At 46.7% G+C, this 18,972-nt stretch overlaps 1 pseudogene; it reads left to right on the top strand.

The window, feature by feature from the left end:
* The first annotated feature begins 408 nt into the window (after positions 1 to 408).
* Positions 409 to 991, top strand: LOC125282355 (immunoglobulin lambda variable 1-40-like; annotated as a pseudogene).
* The last annotated feature ends 17,981 nt before the right edge of the window (positions 992 to 18,972 follow it).

The following is an 18,972-nucleotide window of genomic DNA, read 5'->3' as shown; positions in this document are numbered from 1 at the left end:
AAAACAGTTGAGCAGGTGGGGTTACAGATGGGTCTGATGGGCCCTGGTTACCAGTCAGTCACACAATAGTTTCCCTGAGTCTGGACACCAGGGGGCACTCGGGTCCCATTTTTGAGGAGGGGGGGATTAGAGCTGGGACCTGCCCCCTGGTCCTGCCTGTGCCTTAGGCTCAGAGCTCACAGCTGGGACTCCCACCCCTGTCCCCACACAGCCCCACCCCTACCGACCCCACTGACATCTTCAGGCAGAAGGATCTTACCCAGGGCCAGGGAGGGGTCAGAGATCTGGGGTCTCATTTGCATGGATGGGCCCTCCCTCTCTCAGAGGATGAAGAGGGGAAGGGAGAGATGAGGGGAGGCTCTGCTCAGCTGTGGGGCACAGAAGTCAGGACCAGGGATAACCTGCACCATGGCCTGGTCCCTCCTCCTTCTCACCCTCCTTGCTCACTGCACAGGTGACTGGAGGCAGGGACAGGGGAAGAGGCCCTGGGAGAACAGGTGTGTTCTGCTTCCTCTTCTTGTCTGCAGACCCCAGATCACCCTGTCCCTGTCTCTCCCACTTGCAGGGTCCTGGGCCCAGTCTGTGCTGACTCAGAAGCCTTCTGTGGGTGGATCCCTGGGCCGGACAGTCACCATCTCCTGCACTGGAAGCGGCTCCACATCGGGAGTGCGTATTGTGTGAGCTGGTACCAACAGCTCCCAGGAACCCCCCCAGAACCGTCATCCATTGTGATAGAGATCCACCCTCAGGTGTCCCTGATCGCTCCTCTGGCTCCAGGTCTGGCAACTCAGGCTCCCTGACCATCGCTGGGCTCCAGGCTGAGGACGAGGCTGGTTACTACTGCCCATCCCATGACAGCAGACTGCATGCTCACACAGTGCCCTGGGCTATCCCCACAGCAATGTGGCCCCCTGTGCAGCACTATCTACCTGGCCAAGTCAGCTGCTTCCTTTGTTTGTTTGGTATAACCTGGGGCCTGAGATCCGTCTGAGGAAATTTGTCCGCAGATTCTTTTCACATTCTTTTAAATTTGTCCCTGGACCCCATCCTGGTTAGCCACAGATATTGTCATTTTCTCAAATTGAGCAAAAATTTCTGGGTACCAGGGGCAGGACACGCAGTGGACAGAGTCCATTATGAGTTGGGAAAGAACCAGCAAAACAGTATAGTTATGTCTGAGTCCTGACACGTCGGGAGTTTCCAATATGTGTTCTGGTACCATCTATGGGGAGACAAATCTTCAACTATTATGACGGTGAGAACTTCTGGGGACCCTTTCTTTGTTTCCAGTCCTGACAGCTCTGGCTCCCTGACCATCCCTGGGCTGTAGTCTGGGGACATTCTGCTCCCCACTGCCTATCCTATGACAGGATCTCAGGGCTCACACAGAGCTCCAGGCCTGTGGAAATGCGGACCTGCTCGGACTCTGCCTGTGGCTTCTGCTTCTGCTGCTCCTGCTGCCGCCACCCTGGGGCCAAGTCCATGCAAGGGTATGTCCTGGGAGTGAGGGCTCCTCCTTCCTTCCTGTCCCCCCAGTCACTCACAGGAGCCTCTCCCTAGACAAAGGGACTCCAAGGACACAGAAAGGTCATCGCCCCCATCCATTGGGACACAGGGTCTCCGCACTGAAGTTCATGGACCGGGGGTGGCATGTCCATGGTGCTCATCTCTCCCATGAATTGTGAGGAATCTTGGATCTTCAATCTTGGTCCTTTGCCAATCTCTAGAAGTCTCCAGACCTATATATTCCTGTTATTCTTCCATAAGAATGCCTGCTCTTTCTGCTCATTGGGCTGATTTCTATCAGGAAGGATTGGGAAATCATATATTTGGGTCTTTGGGGATGACTCCCTTCTTATTCCCACCAATGCTGCGATCTAACCAGTAAATTTTCTTGTTCACTTTTATTGTCTATTACTTGCAGAAAGGTATTGAAGAATAATGAAGTTAAGGTCACATATACGTCTTCCTGATCTTGTAGAAATGCCCCCCCCCCCACAGTAGCTAATTTCCTGTCTGTGGGGCTGAGTTCTAGGCATGTAGGAGAGCGTGTGTTACCACGGTACAAATGTGTCTGTTTCCATTTTATGTAGCTTTTGTTAGGACTTTGCTTTCCATTTGTCAAAGGCTCTTTCAAGATCTAGTGAGATAATGTGATTTTCATCTATTGATTTATTAATAGGATATCTTATATAAAATAATTTATTAACACGGAATTCGACTTGTACACCTGCTGTAAATCACATATGGTCACGGTGTATGAACATATGGTTGTGATATTGGAGTCACACTGTTGATACTGCATTTAGATCATTTGCAAAAGAGGTTGTAATACCGGTCTGCAAATTTCCATTTCCTGTATATTATTTTTCAGGTGTCTCTATCAGTATTACATTTTGTTTCTATAAGAATTTAAATTTTCCGGGGACACCTGGCTGGCTCAGTCAGTAGAGTATGCAATTCTGGATTTCAGGGTCTTGAGTTCAAGCCCCACATTGGGCATGGAGCTTGCTTTTAAAAGTAAAAAAAATAAATAAAAAATAAAATAAAATGAAAGTTTCCATTGTTTTTCAATATTTTGAAATAACATATATATGAAGCAAACAAATAAAATATTCTGCTTTCTGAAGGCTTGTTAGTGTTTCCTGTGAAGCTAACCTCATCTCATGCCTTTTGGTGGAATAGTTTCTAATATTATTCTCTGCCTTTCCTTCTTCTTTTTCTTAAAAAGATATTATTTATTTATTTATTTATTTATTTATTTATTTGAAAGAGAGAGAGAGAAACAGTGAAAGAAAGAGCAAGCATGAGCTGGGGGAGGGGCAGAGGGACAAGCTGACTCTTCACTGAGCAGGGAGCCCCACAAGGGGCTTGATCCCAGGACCCTGGATCGTAACCTGAATGGAAGGCAGACGCTTAACCGACTGAGTCACCCAGGAGCCCATATTTTTTTCTACAGAAATTGGTCTGTTTATTCGCTCTTTTTCTAATGGAACCATGTTTTTCTTCCTAATAAAGTATGTTTTAATGTCTTATTATAACAGAGGTTAACATTGTGATTCTTCTTCATTTTTTATTTTGTCCACATGTCAATTCATAGTTTGCATATTTGTGTATTATCCATTTCATTCAAAAGATAGTAAGTTGTGGTCTATTCTGTCTTTTAAAAACAGGATTTTGAAGTACCAATTACATTTAAATAGAATTTGTGATCTGTGGCCAGCACGGGGTGCCGTGAAACTGACAAGAGATTAAAGACAAATGCCGACCTCCTTCCCATGTGGGAGGAGCCCGAGCCTTCTCTAGTGGGACTGGGGGCAATGTGCTCTCCACGTGTGTGACTCTCCTCCACTGTGGCCCTCTAACCCCTGGAGAAACTGGATGCTGGTCTCCTTCAGCCCCTGGGGAACCCATGTCATCTCTTCCTTCTTCCTGTGACTGCAACCATCACCAGCCCAGAGTGATGCAGGGACTGGACATGGGGGGTGGCAGCAGGGTATTTGCATGAAAGACTCTATTCCCCAGAACAAAGGGGAGGAATGAGTGAAACTCAGTGTCCCCAGTCCCATAGTGGCCCTTGGGAGGCTGTGGTGTTATGCTTCCTACATGGCCCCCAGTACATTTGCAACATGCAGTCCACATGAGATCAGTACCTGTCATTCGAGTGCAGCTCACTGAAGAGTCCCTGACCTCACCTGCAGGTGGTGGTGTCCACCAGCCCCACCCCGTGTGGGATTCCTGAAGAGTCACCTGCTCCTGCCCTGAAGTCTGGAGCAGCAGGAACGTCCAGGTTAGTACAATTGAGGTCCCTGCCCAGATGAGCAAATGTCAGGGAGCACAGTTGGGAACAAGGCTCTTCTGATGGGAGGAACTGTTGTGCAGTGTCTTGAAAGGAGTATGGGGGTGGAACTCCCACAAAATGGAAGACACAAGGCGGGGGGACAGATGACAGCTCAGCTCACAACGGCATCTCTGAGCTCACAGTGTCTTGAGCAGTGACTGGTTCAATCTTCTTCTTTAAGAAAAAAAGATATGTATTTATTTGAGAGAGAGAGAGAGAAGGGGGAGGGGCAAAGGGAGAGGGAGAGAGAGAATCCTCTAGCTGACTCCCTGCTGAGTGTGGAGCCCTGCATGGGGCTGACCTCCCAACCATGAAATCAGGGCCTAAGCCTAAATCAAGAGGCACACATTTAACTGACTGAGCCACTCAGGTGCCCCAGAGACTGGGTCAATCTTCTTGCAGGTTCTCTGTGCCCACCCAGCTTCCTCATGCCCTCAGCCATTCATTCCACCATTTTCTGCAGGGTCCTCACACAACTCCCCTCTGGAGAGGCAGAGGCTCTGTGCTGGGAACCTGCAATGGATTAAGCAGAGGGAGTCCTTTCTTTCTGCCTTAGAGGCTCCTCATTCCTCCTACTCTTCCTTGTTTCACCTCCTCCCCCACTCCAAGGCATCCCCAGAACTCCAATATCCTGCCCAAAAGAGTAACTGACCAGTCCCTCTCCTACTCTATTATCCATGTCTTCCTCAGAGGACGGGGAGGGGGAACCCTACCTTCACCTGGAATTCCTTGAGGGACCTCTGGTCCCTTTTGTTCACTGCATGAGGCACAGACCTTCCCTGGACCACATTCGTCTGTATCCCTTCTGAGAATCGGTTCCTTATTTCCATTTCCACGTTCCTTTCTCATACCTACCTTTGTCCTTGACCAGAAGCAGAGATGGGACACATATGTGGAGTAGATGTACGGTCATAGACAACTACCCCAAATGGAGAAGATACATCATCCCAAGGGAACCAATGTTCTGGTGAAGATCCATGTATCTTCCTGAGTGTCTTCGTTCAGTTCTTCCTCACATGGGGAGCTGACAGGTGGGCCAGACACACACATATGGGGGAAGACTGATGGTCTTTGGTAACCTCCCACCTAAAGACTCACTTTAATAGCCTCCATCCCCTTGACATGAATGACCCTCTGGTGAGCATCCCTGAATTTTGTCATGCACATGTCCTATCCTACTGATATCTATTTATTTTTGATATTGGCCAAAATACTGATATTGAATGTGAAAATGATGCAAATGATTAATATCTGGCTCTTACTGTAGAGGGTAATGGCCAATGATTTGTATAACAGGTAAAAACATAACTGAAAATGTGTCAGTATTAGAGCATATGAATCAATAAAATGGAAGTAAAATTATCTGTGAATAATTTATAATCAGAACTTTGTAGGCTTGTAACTGCAAAGTTCTAGTGTAAATATAAAGTTGAATTAGTGGGGTGGATTACATTATTTTCTCAGTCTCCAAATAATACAACAGTCCAAGGTTGGTGTCAAAGCTTGAGAGATTATCTTTTGATGTCACTGACCTTCTCAGAGAAAGAGGAATCTGGGTCCAGGGGGAAGGTGGTGAGAGATGCTGGAGGCTGGAGGAGGGAGTGGGAGCTGCTCAACCAGCAGAGAGGGGCTGGGTAACAGGAGGGAGTGTCCTCTCCCCAGGACCACACCCTGAGGAGGCAGAGAGAGGGAAGCAGAGGTCTCCTCTCAGTCCTGACAGAACCACAGGGTCAGGAGCACAGAGGGGGGTCCTTCCTGACACTTCCTATTGCTTCCTTACCTGTACCAATCAAAATAGCGGGTGCTTCTAAGATTAGTGTTTCACAAATAACTAAATAAGTTCTAGAACACATAAACAAGTTATTTCTCAAACTAGAAAAATTTTAAAAAACCCAACAACTATGCTCTTCTGTTTTACCCGTGAGTACTGGAGGCAGCACAGGTTCCACTGAGTTCTCAACCTGATCCTGTGCTCCAGTCTACCCTGTGAGGTCGTGCATTTCATGCTCATGGACGCAGAGCTTCCCTCTCCTATTTCCTCCTGCTTCATTACTTGTTCCTACTCTTCCAAAATAGGGAACACATTCTACTATCACCCCTAAGCTGTGTTTGCCTAGTATCTCCTACAGGAGTTCGTGTCGTAAATTCCCTACACCAATCAGGTGATTTTCTCTACATCAACAATGAAGAAGCCCAAGAGGCTATCAAAATTTAAGATGGCATCCAAAAGAATAAAACTTTTAGGAGTCAACTTAACCAAGTAGACAAAAGACTTGCAAACTGAAAAGTACAAAGGTTTCCGGAAAATACAAAAAAGATTTGCAAAAGGGAGAGGACCCCACATCCATGGGTTGGATGACTTAATATTGTGAAGGTACAACCACCACCACCGAAATCCAACTCCACATTCAATGCTGTCCTGCCATGTGCTTGCTGCCCCCAGTTTAACCGCAGGATGTCTACTGCTTACCCCCCTGCTTGTTGCAGGATTTTGCATAAATGTCTGTTTTTTGGCCCCAGATATTAGACACTCATCCCCCACGAATTCCACATTAGGCCATGAGGGTTTTCAGTGCAGGAGAGATGGAAGAAGTGCTCAGTAGAGGAGGCTCCACTTATAGTAACGTTCTGTGTCTACCAATCTTCACACTAATTAAAATTAGAGAACTGAATTAAAATATATTAAGTATATAAAAGAGTCAAATATAGAAGCATTTTTCAGGCTAACCTTCAAGGACATTTTGAACCCGGAAAAGTCAGCAGGAGCAGAAGACACATTTCGCTGACAGGATTCTATTCTCATGGCAGAGACAGGCATCAAAGTCCTTGCAGTGCAGGCTGGCGGGACGCTCAGGAGAATCGAAACCACCACCGCCACCACCAACACCAACACCAACACAACTGGAAGCTTCGACCAAGCAGAATTACTAAGAGATGTGAACCACCTGGGTACTCTGAGAACTGTAAGCCTTTTATTTGGTTCATGATGATGGTGGACGGTTATGACCCCAAGCTTCTGGAAGAGGCAAACCCCAGTGTCAGGTAATCCTGAAATACCTGGTAACATAAGCATGTGCAATACACCGTGTATTTAACCATCCGGAGATCCTTAGTGATGTGGGGAGGTGGGGTCTCTCTGCCCGAACACTACAGAGGGCACCTCTTCATTCTACTACCCTGGGCAGTGACATCATTCTAGATCCAATAGCAAAAGTCTGGACATCATTCCAGGAGCACAGGGAGGTGTTGGAGGGTCTGGAGAACTTGGCGTCTCAGCCCAGCAGGTGGCGCTGTGGCACCGGGCCTGTGAGGACAGGCTTCTGGTCCAGACCAAGGAGAGAAATACTCCAATAATTCTTGCACACTTGGCGGGCCTGGTCTTCACTGATGTGTGACTGCAGCGCCTGTGCCCCCGCAGCTGCATGGGGGCTCAGCTCTGACTCCCTTCCTCCTTCCCGTTTCATCCTCCACCCCGTGGAGGTCTTGCCCAGGCTGGGGTTCAGACAGGGGCAGACAGGGCCATGCCTGGAGAAGATCGCATCATGAAACAAAAATCACCTGTCATGGGACCTGGGTCTAGGGCCAGAGACCCCTGGGGAGGGGTGGAGGGGAAGGCCCACACCGTGGCCTCAGGCAGCAGAGCTCTGTGGCCTCTCTGTCCTGTCCTCATTCCTCTATCAGCTCCTCCCTCAGAGACCAGGAGTTCCCTTTAGGGCTGAAGACAGAAGACGCTGGGGGTAGGGAGGCATCTGCACTGCTCTGTTCCCAAGCAAAGCCCTATTCTTTCTGTCACCTTATGGCTTCCAGCTCGTCCTCGAGGGTCCTGTCAGACTGCGCTGCTCTGCCTTCCAGGGCGTCCAGGTCCTTGTTAGGGGGAGAAGGGAAAAATAATACTTGTGATATTTATTATAAATTACTATAAATAAATATTACACATAATAAATTTGTATATAATATATAAGCATTCTATAAACATAAATTGTGTACAATATATTATGTTTATATTACATATATCATTATTTTATGCATACTCTGAGAAATATAAATATCAGGTATGATATAAAATACTATATATTATTTATAAATCTTACATGTTGCATGTTGCATATACATATCATATATTATAAGTTATATATTTAAGTCCTATAAGGCTAGGGACCTGCTCCCAGAGAATGGATAAACTGGAAAGGGTTTGAGCTCCCTATCTGGGGGAAGGGATGCAGGACCTGGTTTCCTTTGAAACAGCATGGGGGGTTTCACCAGGGATTTGTTGTCTTTGATGTGGTTAGACTATTTCCTGGCCTGGTAGAGACTGTCAATTTTTGCATTCCCTTTGTCCCTTTAAAATCTTTAACTACTGGACTTGTTTTTTGTTTGTTTGTTTTTGGTTTTTGGTCTTTTTTAAATTTTTTTTTCATTTTGTCTTAATTCTGACACTTCTGAGGAAGATCTGTATGATGTGTGCTAAGAAAGTAGAGCCACTAGGGCAGAGATCGCAGAAAATAGTTGGGGACCTAAAATGTGTCAGGAAAGCTGCATCTCATCCCCTCCCTGTCCTGGGGACCCCTCGCTTTTTCTGCTCACACATGGACCCATTGATGGGACTCCTTGGTACTGTAGCCCCTCAGCATGGTCCTTCAGACATGAAAAGCACAATCCAAGGACAGCTCTCCCCTGGGACAACCAGCATCTCCATAGAGCCCCCAGGAGTTGGGTGCAGGGGCGGGGGGACTCTCCGTTCCCTCCAACTTTGTGAGGGGCTCCTAGGCCCTGGGTTCTTCTCCCGCATCCAGTTTTCCAATCCTTGTGCTCACCACTGGCTCCAGACTTTGCCAGCAGGACAGGATTGTTCTGACCCAGATGCCTTGAGAAGGCCTGAGATAGGTTCCAGGGTTGGCTCAGGGCTCCATTTAAGGTCAGAGAGCCTGGCTGATTACTGTGACCCCCCAGTTTATTCATGATGAAATATACAAGAAATTCATTAGTTCTGAAACTGTCATGATTTTAGTTGCTATTTCTAAGTAACATGATATCGGCCACGAATTTCTATATTTTATGGTGACTTATGGAAGCTGACATTGCATTTTTCAGATATGTCAAATATTCTTTCTAATTCTTCCTTTTTCCTTAAGTTTTAGGTCCTCCTTATCTTCAAATTTGATGTATACAAAATTGCATACTTTTCTGCAGTGTATCAAGGAATCTTTTGATAAATAGACACAAATTGACTGAGTAGGAACCTTTCTGTGACGTAAGTTGGGCTTTCAAACACAGAATTTGAGAAAGGCAGACAGCAATTGTGCCCATTATATGAAATAGACAACGTAGAGGCCGTTCTGAAATGAAGAAAAATCATATTTTATTTAATCCTGTGATGAACACTGAACTGACACATGTGGATCTTCCTTAAATGTGTGTTTAAAAATGAATGAGAGAATGAATGAATGAATGAATGAATGAATGAATGAATGATGTTGCAGACTAAGCCCTCAGGTAGGAGGATGCTGTAACATCCACATCCTTGCTTTGGGGGAGGGAAGGCATCTATCAGCCCTGGTTGTCTGTGAGTGTTTCCACACCTCTGCACAGCTCATACATGGACTCTATGTGACACGGGGACAACAGACCCATCACCAGCCCTCCACCCGCTCTCCCACCTGACCTCACCTGTGTCACTCTAGGCATCCCCGTCTCTGTGAGCATCTCCCTCCATCCACCTGACACTCTGGACCATCCTTCCCTCTCTCACAGTCCAGGCTCCAGTCATCTCCCTGTGTCCCACCTGGGGACACAAGCCATTTCACCCTTCCCTGTTTCCTTGGCTGTCATCTTCCTCTGGCCACCCCCCTCCCATGGCCCCTTCAAGTCTCCCTGTCCCAAATTCTATCCTAAGACTTCCCATGAAGCTAATTCTCTAATGAGCAGGAGTGAGAACAGGCACAGTTGGGATTACAAATCTCACAGTAGATGGAGGGGAGGTCACGGGATGGCACTGCACTGCTCCCTGCTAGATGCCCAGGCCCTGCTCTGTCCCCAAAACACCAGCAGCCTCATCAGAGTTTGCTCTGCCCTCTCAGTCCTGCTCAGGAAGGACCCAGCAATCCCAAGCTCTGTGTCCTCCTCTGTGAAGGTGTGTGTCCCCTCTGGAAGCTCCTGTCACACTCAGCACCCAGAGCCAGCCCGCCTCCTGTGAGGCTCTCCTGCAGGGACAGATTCCCTCGGCTCTCTGTTCCCTGGTCTTGTCCTCAGCTCCACAGCTGTTCACAGGCTCTCATAGGTCAGGACTGCACATGTACCTCCCACTAGACCCCAGCCCACGGAGGAAGCCTGACCAAGGACAGCACACAGGACCTCTGTCCTTCATGAAGGGTCACTCTCACATGGTGGGAACAGGAATCTGAGAAGCAGGTGAAGAAGAGGCTTGGAGAAGGGAGATTCTTCCAGAGACCAGCAGTGGGTGCTGCGAGATGCTGTCTGAGGGTTTATGCAGGCTAGGGGCTCCCAGCTGGGCAGTCCTTCACTGCCAGGAGGTCCTGGGGCTGGGCTTCTTGCTTTCAGTGGGAACTGAGCAGTCATGTCCTTTCTGGGGCTGAACAAGTCCCTGGACCTGGGCCTGTGTGTGGTCCCAACAGTTGCTTCCTCCAGGCCCACCAGGGGGAAACTAGTCCATCCATCAGGAAGTCTCCCTGTCCAAGGTCCACAGACTTGTATGAGCACAGGAGGGAGAAGCAGGTGTGGGTCCCATTTGCATAAGCAGCCCCTCCTCTGTGAGGCCCTTGGACAGGGGATAAGACAGGCCAGGGGCAGCCCAGCCTCAGCTCTGTGGGCTAAGAAGGGGCTGTGTCACCATGGCCTGGAGCCCTGTCCTCCTCGTGCTCCTGTGTCACTGCACAGGTAGGGACAGGCCCCAGGGCAAGAGGGTGGCCCCCCCCAGCTGAGTCAGATCCCTCTGGTTCAGCTCATCAACCACATGCACCCTATCCCTTCTCTTCATTCTGATGTGTCTGTTTGCAGGTTCCCTGTCACAGCCTGTGCTGACCCAGCCGCCCTCCCTCTCTGCATCTCTGGCAACAACGGCCAGACTCACCTGCGGCCTGAGCAGGGACATCAGTGTTGGCAGCTATAACATATACTGGTACCAGCAGCAGCCAGGGAGCCCTCCCCGATATTTCCTGTACTACTACTCAGACTCAGACAAGGAGCTGGGACCTGGTGTCCCCAGTCGAGTCTCTGGATCCAAAGATGCCTCCACTAATACAGCAATTCTGCTCATCTCCGGGCTGCAGGCTGAGGACGAGGCTGACTATTACTGTGCTGTATATCATGGCAGTGGGAGCAGCTACACTTACCCACAGTGTCTCAGACAACGAGGAAGTGAGACAAAAACCCGTCCAACAACAGGTCTTGTCTCTGAGACTCTTTTACTGAGAAACTGCTGTGGGGCTTCTTGTAAGGCGAATGCCCATGGTGCTAAGCACAGTGAAAGAGACAGATGACGGGCGGGGTGGGACAAAGTTCTGGGGCCAGAGGTTCTAAGCTGTGACACATGTATTGATGTGGTTAATCCCTTCACTGGTGACAGCAATAGAACCTATTCCCCGGGCATTCTGGCAGGAAATGGGGCCCTGCTGGAACTCTGTCCTTTCCTTACACACAGTACCCATGGAGCCTCCAAAATGAGTTATGAAAGGGGAGGCAGCTGAACCAACGTGGACAACATGGATGAACCTCCTCGAGTAGAAGGTGTCATCTGCTAGCCGGAAGTTACGGTGGTGAAGGTGGTGTCTTGGCACTAGGCAGGGAGACATCAGATATGGCAAAACAAGGTTAATATTATAAGGAGAGATCTGAATAAAAGATCTTTGATAGTTGACCTTTGATAATTTTCCTCCAGTCCAAGAGTTTAAAACAATCACTAAAGGAAAGAGATAATTTAAAGCACCAATTTGAGCATTCATGTCAGGTAGAAACCCAGAAGTGTTTTGTGGTAATCTGGACTGTATACACAGCATTGTTCTTATGCTATCACATATTTCACCTTGTATAGCAGTTAAAAACATCTAACATCACTCTGTTCTGTAGAGTATCACTTAGGGCTTTGACCATGTATTCAAGTGTTTCCATGTGTCAAACGACATTCTCCAGTCTCAAAGAGGTAAGATAGATAGATGCTAGGTGGTCATACCAATGTAACACAAAACATGTCCACCATAGTTTTAAATTTGGAAGGTTGGCTGAGTTGGTAATGGTTTTAATAATGCATCCATGCATCCAAGCAAAACCCAGAGTACAGTGGCTTATCCAGCAAGGAGGAAGCTATGGACACAGGTTAAGTTGCAGAGCCATTGGATCCCAGCCAGGAGCCAGTCATAAAATACTGGGCCTCCTTGGAACTGCAGTCAGGATTTCAAGGGCTACTTGGTTTTGGAGGGCCATACATGCAATGATTTCAGGCCCATATTTGATTGGGGAGTTATGACTCGATAATAATCCCCCTTATTCCCCCCCCAAATGCACCATGAGCATGGAGGACCAAGGAAATATATTTGAAGTCAGTATAAATATTTTTAAGGCTTTTGCCAATTGCAAAGCACGGGTGGGTGCTATTTATTCTGCTTTGGGGCAGACATGTTTGCTGACAGGGCTTTGCCCTCAGCAGTCTTGAGTTAGACTTGACTATAGCATACCCAGTTTTTCTTACCCCTCCTTTCCATGAAACTATTACCATTGATGAACCAATTGCCTCTGTATTTTCAATAGGGACATCTTAAATCTGGTCAACTACAATAGACAAGATCAATAACCTCTGAACAGTTATGCTCTGTAGAAGTACAATGGTCAGGTCCAGGCTTAAGGGTAACTGGGTTTAAAGTCTGATAAGTTTCAAGTATTATTTCAGGCATATCTATAAGCATAGCCTGGTATTTAATATGTCGGCTTCCCATTATCCATTGGTGGCTTTTGGTCTTGGACCTGATGTGAAGTCATTACAGTCAGACTGTCCCATAGTGAGCTTTGAGGCTCCTTTTTACCAGGAGGGCTGCTGTATGCTCGGCTAAAGCCTCTCCTTGTAATTGTACATCCATAGAGGTGGCTTCTAGGATTCAATGTAACTATGCAGGATGAAAGCATTAAGAAGCCTTCTTTGTTTGAGGTCTAGCCTTAATATCTTAACAAGGAATCACTGGCAAGTGGGGGCAGACTTGTCAAGAGATAAAGGCATCCCCAAGTCATCATCCAGTCCAGGCACAAGGAAAGTGGGGTCATCCGTTATCTCCACAAGCCCATAGTTAACCCTATGGAGTGGGGTACGCTCTGGCTTTTAGGGAATGGCTTCATCATCCCAGCCACATTGGTCTAGGTGATAGCCGAGTTATATAATCATTGCGGAATCTATCCCATTTCCCGGTTATTCAGAGAATTAAATATATGTCCATGGGGTCCTGTTATTAGCCCCATAGAATAAAAGCATGAAGATTATCTATACATGAGCTATTGTATAGGAATAGAAAAAAAGCTATTTCTCTTAAGTTTACCTCAAGTTGTCTAGCTTAAGTAAACATTTAAGGACAATCAGATCTAGAATTTAACATCCACGAATGTGTGTTAGTTAAACATAGTTTTTCTCTCTAAAATAACCCTCATTTCCAGAGATAGCCAAATCAGGACTAATTTGTTTGCAAAAAAGTCCAATTTTAACAAACGTGGCATAATTATTTACATAAGCTCAGCAAGAATATTGATTGATCATATAGATCTTTTAGAATCTGCTTTGCTGGAACTTTTATAAGGAATCTCCAGGTTGAACTTCTAGTAGCCTCTCCAGGCCAGAAGCCAAGCCAAGTACTTGTCATCAGTCATGCCTGTAATACCTGTAGATTTGGGCAGGTTCCTCTCCATGAGGTCCCCAAAGTATCCTGAGGTTCCTGCACCTGCCAGGAAGTGACATTCTTTACCTACCTGGTGAGGCTGCTGGGAAATCTGTAAGCAAGTTATCAGGCCATTTCCAGGGGGCTTTATGGCTCCAGGTTTCATAAAGTCAACCTTAGTTCCTGAAAGCTGCTTGGTCATATCTGAGTCTACGTATGTCTCTCAAATATGACATTCCAGCCAAAGCCTTATGGTAAAATAACCAATGTTTCCAATGGTGCCTGTTACAAGGGGAACAATACTTATTGAACTTATGCAAATGATTATGATTGCCATGGAAGAAAGAATACTTACTGAGACCTTTTTAATTTCAGAGGGTTCAGGTAGAGAGAAAAGTTAAATGCTTTAATTTACTTTATTATTATTTCTGTATATCACTGATGTCTTAAGAGAAAGTTTCCTCAATCTGGAAGAGTAAACATTAGAGAACCAGTAATGTTTTAAACAAGAGTCACAACACTGTAATCCTTTAGTTCATTTAGTCCTATGTTGCTAATTCTTGTTTAGTTTGAATGCAGCTTTAGTTAGTTCTGGAAATTTTTACCCATTTCAGTTTTAGGATTCCATAAAGATATCAAATACCTGTACCTGTCCTAAAAAGTCCTTCATATGAATCTCTTTGAAGATGAAACTCATTTTACAAGACAATAAGAACAATTATAAATAACAAAACACAGAATGGACATAGTTAGTAACTGATGAGTTTACAGTATGGCTGGCAAGGAAGTCAGGTTACTTCTGTGACATGTAACACTTCGATAGCCAGAAAAGAGTGATGACGAGCTTATATTAAAACACTAAAACTTTAGGAATTGCATATTATCTCTAGAAGAGTTACAGCATTTACCCAAATGTAACCTAAGGCTTATCATTTGTTTAACAGTGCTTCAAGAGTAACTCAGCATACCAAAGAAAAAGGCCTAGACAGAGATAGACAAGATACATACCACGGGAGCTGGTGAACCTAACAGGAGACGCTGACAACAACAATAACCAAATAAGCCTGCTTGTAAGGGTAACACAAGTAGAATTATTACCAGGGTTGAACCAGTGGGCTTCTCTGGGGGGCTTTAAGCCTTGAGCTTGATTCAAATGTATTATGTCCCAGTTGTGAAACCTGGGCGAGGCAGAAAGAAGCAAATTCAAATATCAGGTGATCCTGAAATATCTCCTAACATAAATGTTTCAGTTAGTTGTCTAGCTGAGGGGACTGGTGACCTGGAAAAAGGTATAGCTCAACCCCACACCAGCAGGGGGCACAGGTGGGCTTCTGCTGAGGGCTCAGGGTCCTGGCCAGGAAGACCAGCAAAATCTATCACTGACCTTTGCACACTTGGAAAAGCAGGGTCCTCACTGTGGGTGACTTTCCTGCACCTGGGCCCCCAGGGGCCACAAGAGCCCTCAGCTCAGATTCACACCTGCCTCATATTTCATCCTTCACTGCATCACAGAGTAAATTGTCTAGACCTGATTTTCTTGGAAAGATAGATGGACAGGACTATCACATAACAAAAATACATTTGCTTTATGAACTCCAGCTGTAATGGTCCCTGGGCAAAGGATAGGACACACAGGGGGAGGGACTGTCTCCATGTCAGCAAATAGGCCTCAGCAAGCAGAGCTCTGGGGCTTCTCCACCATGGCCTGGATTCTTCTCTTTGCCTCCTCACTGAGGGAATAGAGACTTTCCTTTAGAGGAACGTGAACCGTTAGGGCAGTGAGGAAGGGCATTGGCTCTGCTTTTTTCTCCTGTCATCTGGGTACAGGTGGTTGTCATTGATTCTTTCTGCCATCTTCTGACCTGCCTTCCAGGGTCGTAGGTCAGATGGGGCTCATTCTGCCCTCCACAATGTTTAAGTGTTTGTAGAAAAAACATGGTTTATAATATATATATATATATATATATATATATATATATATATATATATATATATACAGAGGATGTGTTGCATTCTAGCAAATCAATGGAGGGAACACAACCCAAAAGAAGAGTATCCGATGTGAAAATGAAAGAAGATCTCATTTATGAACATAGCTAATAGTTGCACAAATGACTCAAAATATGACCTACTAGAATCCATGTTATTGGGGAGCCTGGGTGGCAGTTAAGTGTCTGCCTTTGACTCAAATCATGATCTTGGGGTTCTGGGATCTAGCTCCACATGGGGATCCCTGCTCAGTGGGGAACTAACTTCTCCTTCTCTTTCTGCACCTCCCCCCACCACTTGTGCTCTCTTGCCCTCTCTCTCTGTCAAATACATAAAATCTTTAAAAAAGAATCCCTTTTGGGGCACCTGGGTGGCATAGCGTTAAGCATCTGCCTTCAGCTCAGGGCGTGATCCCGGCCTTATGGGATCGAGCCCCATATCAGGCTCCTCCACTGGAAGCCTGCTTCTTCCTCTCCCACTCCCCCTGCTTGAGTTCCCTCTCTTGCTGGCTGTCTCTATCTCTGTTGAATAAATAAAATCTTAAAAAAAAAAGAATCCCTTTTATTTTTGGAAATATTGACCTTGACCGTCAGGGAGAATTTGGGCTGACACTGGGCTGTGTGAGGAATATGGAATGTGGGGGATCAGATATGATGCGGCATGGACCCTGGATCAGATGCCCAAATAGGGTAGAGCTAATGACCTCCCAGTGCTGGTTCCCTGAGCCTCTCTGGAGGATAGCAGTGGAGTCACTAGACACATCGCAGGGGACACACTCATCTCTAGAGTGACTTAGTCAGACAGCATCAGCATCCCCTCAGAGATATAAGCCCCGCCCAGAGGAAGCTCCTCCCTGACTCATGCAGGACCACACAGGACCCACACAGGGCACTGCTCTATCTACTTCCTGCATGTGAGGGGCTCCTGGGATCCTGGTGCATCTCCCATGTCCAGCCTATCAACCCCACCATTTGCTCTGGCTGCAGATCCCACCCAGACCTGCCCCATAGGAAAGTGAATAGGACCTGGTGTCTAGGGAATGCCTGGGAAAATGTGTCCAGGGGGGCACCCTCAGGGACCCTTGCTGCTCATTATGACTCCATGCAGTTGAGATGAAATAAATATGCGATTAGTGCCTGAGCCCTTTATCTGCCATCATTTCAGTTGTTATTTCATTCTGATTTTTTCCGTTTATTCCAATACTTTATAGTGACTTATGTAAACTGATACCGTTCATATTTTCAACTTTCCAATTATTTTTTGAGTGTGAATACTGCTCCTCACCTCAAAATTTGATAGATATGAAATTATTGTATTCTAAAGTGTCAGGAGTGCATTAGTGTAATAGGAACATCATTTAGTACAAGTTTTTTTCTCTGACTTGAGTTGGGGCTCTCAAACACACAAAGAGAAAGGGAAAATAATCATGCAGGATTTATCAAACCAGCAATTTACTAGTAACTCTAAACTGAATATCAATCATTTTTATATCTTGAAAGAACACCAGCCTTCAGCTTCATCTTCCCTATTTCTGGAGACACTTTACTCCTCTGCCTCTCCTCCTTCCTCCCAGTCCCTTCCCCAGCCATCCCAGTCCCTCTGATCCTCAGCAGAGCACAAACAGAACTGGAGTTCAAAAACCTCCATGACGGGGGCGCCCGGGTGGCACAGCGGTTAAGCGTCTGCCTTCGGCTCAGGGCGTGATCCCGGCGTTATGGGATCGAGCCCCACATCAGGCTCCTCTGCTGGGAGCCTGCTTCTTCCTCTCCCACTCCCCCTGCTTGTGTTCCCTCTCTCGCTGGCTGTCTCTATCTCTGTCAAATAAATAAATAAAATCTTTAGAATAAATAAATAAATAAATAAAATCTTAAAAAAAAAAAAAAAAAAAAAAACCTCCATGATGGTCACACCCACTTGTTCTTCCAGTGTCTTTTTCATTTCTCATAAAGACATACATGTCCATATGTTGTTATACCTGATGGGGCAAACTGTCTCATGAATTCATTGTGACCCTCTGTCTTTTACCCACAAAACTTACAGGTACATTGAAGCTACTTCTTATAATTGATGGCTTCTTAGAACAAAGGAGGGTGTTTGCCCCAGCCTGGCAGGGCTGGTCAGTGTGCTGCCCCCATCCCTGGTTGGCTCACACTAAGCAACTGCAGACAGGGTCCATGACTGAGTCAGAGGAGACCACCATCCCTACACTCCTCAGCCATGGGCTTTGAGATTCCCTGTGTCCTCATTTCTGGAGGGCTGACTGCTAAGATCCTCCCAGGAGACAAGAAGGAGTAGCCCTGGGAAGAGAAAAGAATGTTCCATGGTTAGATTTGTGGTAACCTAGATGCAGGGCCAGAAGGTGGAGCATACACCCATCTCCTCATTCAGCTCTCAGGCTTTCCAAGGAGGAACCCTGGGACAGAGGTCACAAGGTCATTGGGGATGTGATTTGGTAAAGATGCCTCCCTGACACATAGTGTCCCAGGTCACCCTGCAGTCATTGGAGTGTGTGAGGTCCCAGCATCTACTCCTTTCAAGATGTCCCAGGGGACCTATGGGGAACCCTGGGGCAGAGAGAGAGAAGAAGCTTATTTGCATGAAGCACCTTCTCCTCCTAATAGGTCTGGAGACATGAAAAGGTCCAGGGACACCCGACTCCAGCTCAAGATTCTGTGAGGGCCGCACACTGTGAGGGTCCCCAACATGGCCTAGTTGGTGCTTCTTCTTGGGCTCCTTGCATATGGCTCAGGTCAGACGTAGGGACTCTGTCCGTGTTGGGGGGCACATAAAAGCAGTGTCCCAAGTGCTTCTTGTCTCCTATTATGACACCTTTCTCTCCTCTTCATTATAGGAGCAGATTCTCAGGCTGTGGTGATCCAGGAGCCATCCCTGTCACTGTCTCCAGGAGGGACAGTCACACTCACTTGTGGCCTCAGCTCTTTCTCAGTCTCTGCAAGTAACTCCCATCACTGGTTCCAGCAGACCCCAGGCCAGGCCCCCTGCATGCACATCTACAGCACAAGCGACCACCCCTCTGTTGTCCCTGAGCACTTCTCTGGATCCGTCTCTGGGAACAAAGCCATCCTCACTATCACGATGGTCCAGTGTGAGGATGAGGCCGACTATTGCTGTTTGCTGTCTGTGGGTGGTGGTCTTTACACAGTGATTTAAATCCATGAGGAAGTGCAGCCAGAACCTCCCCAAGTGCTCAGAATGGCTCAGCCTCAGAGGCGGGAGAGAAAGGAGGGGGGTTATGGTCACCAGCACCCTGGG

The sequence above is a fragment of the Ursus arctos genome, unplaced genomic scaffold (assembly GCF_023065955.2).
Source record: "Ursus arctos isolate Adak ecotype North America unplaced genomic scaffold, UrsArc2.0 scaffold_39, whole genome shotgun sequence".
Classification (NCBI taxonomy): Eukaryota; Metazoa; Chordata; class Mammalia; order Carnivora; family Ursidae; genus Ursus; species Ursus arctos.
Note: the sequence above shows the minus strand (reverse complement) of the source record. Positions and strands in the feature narration are given on the sequence as shown.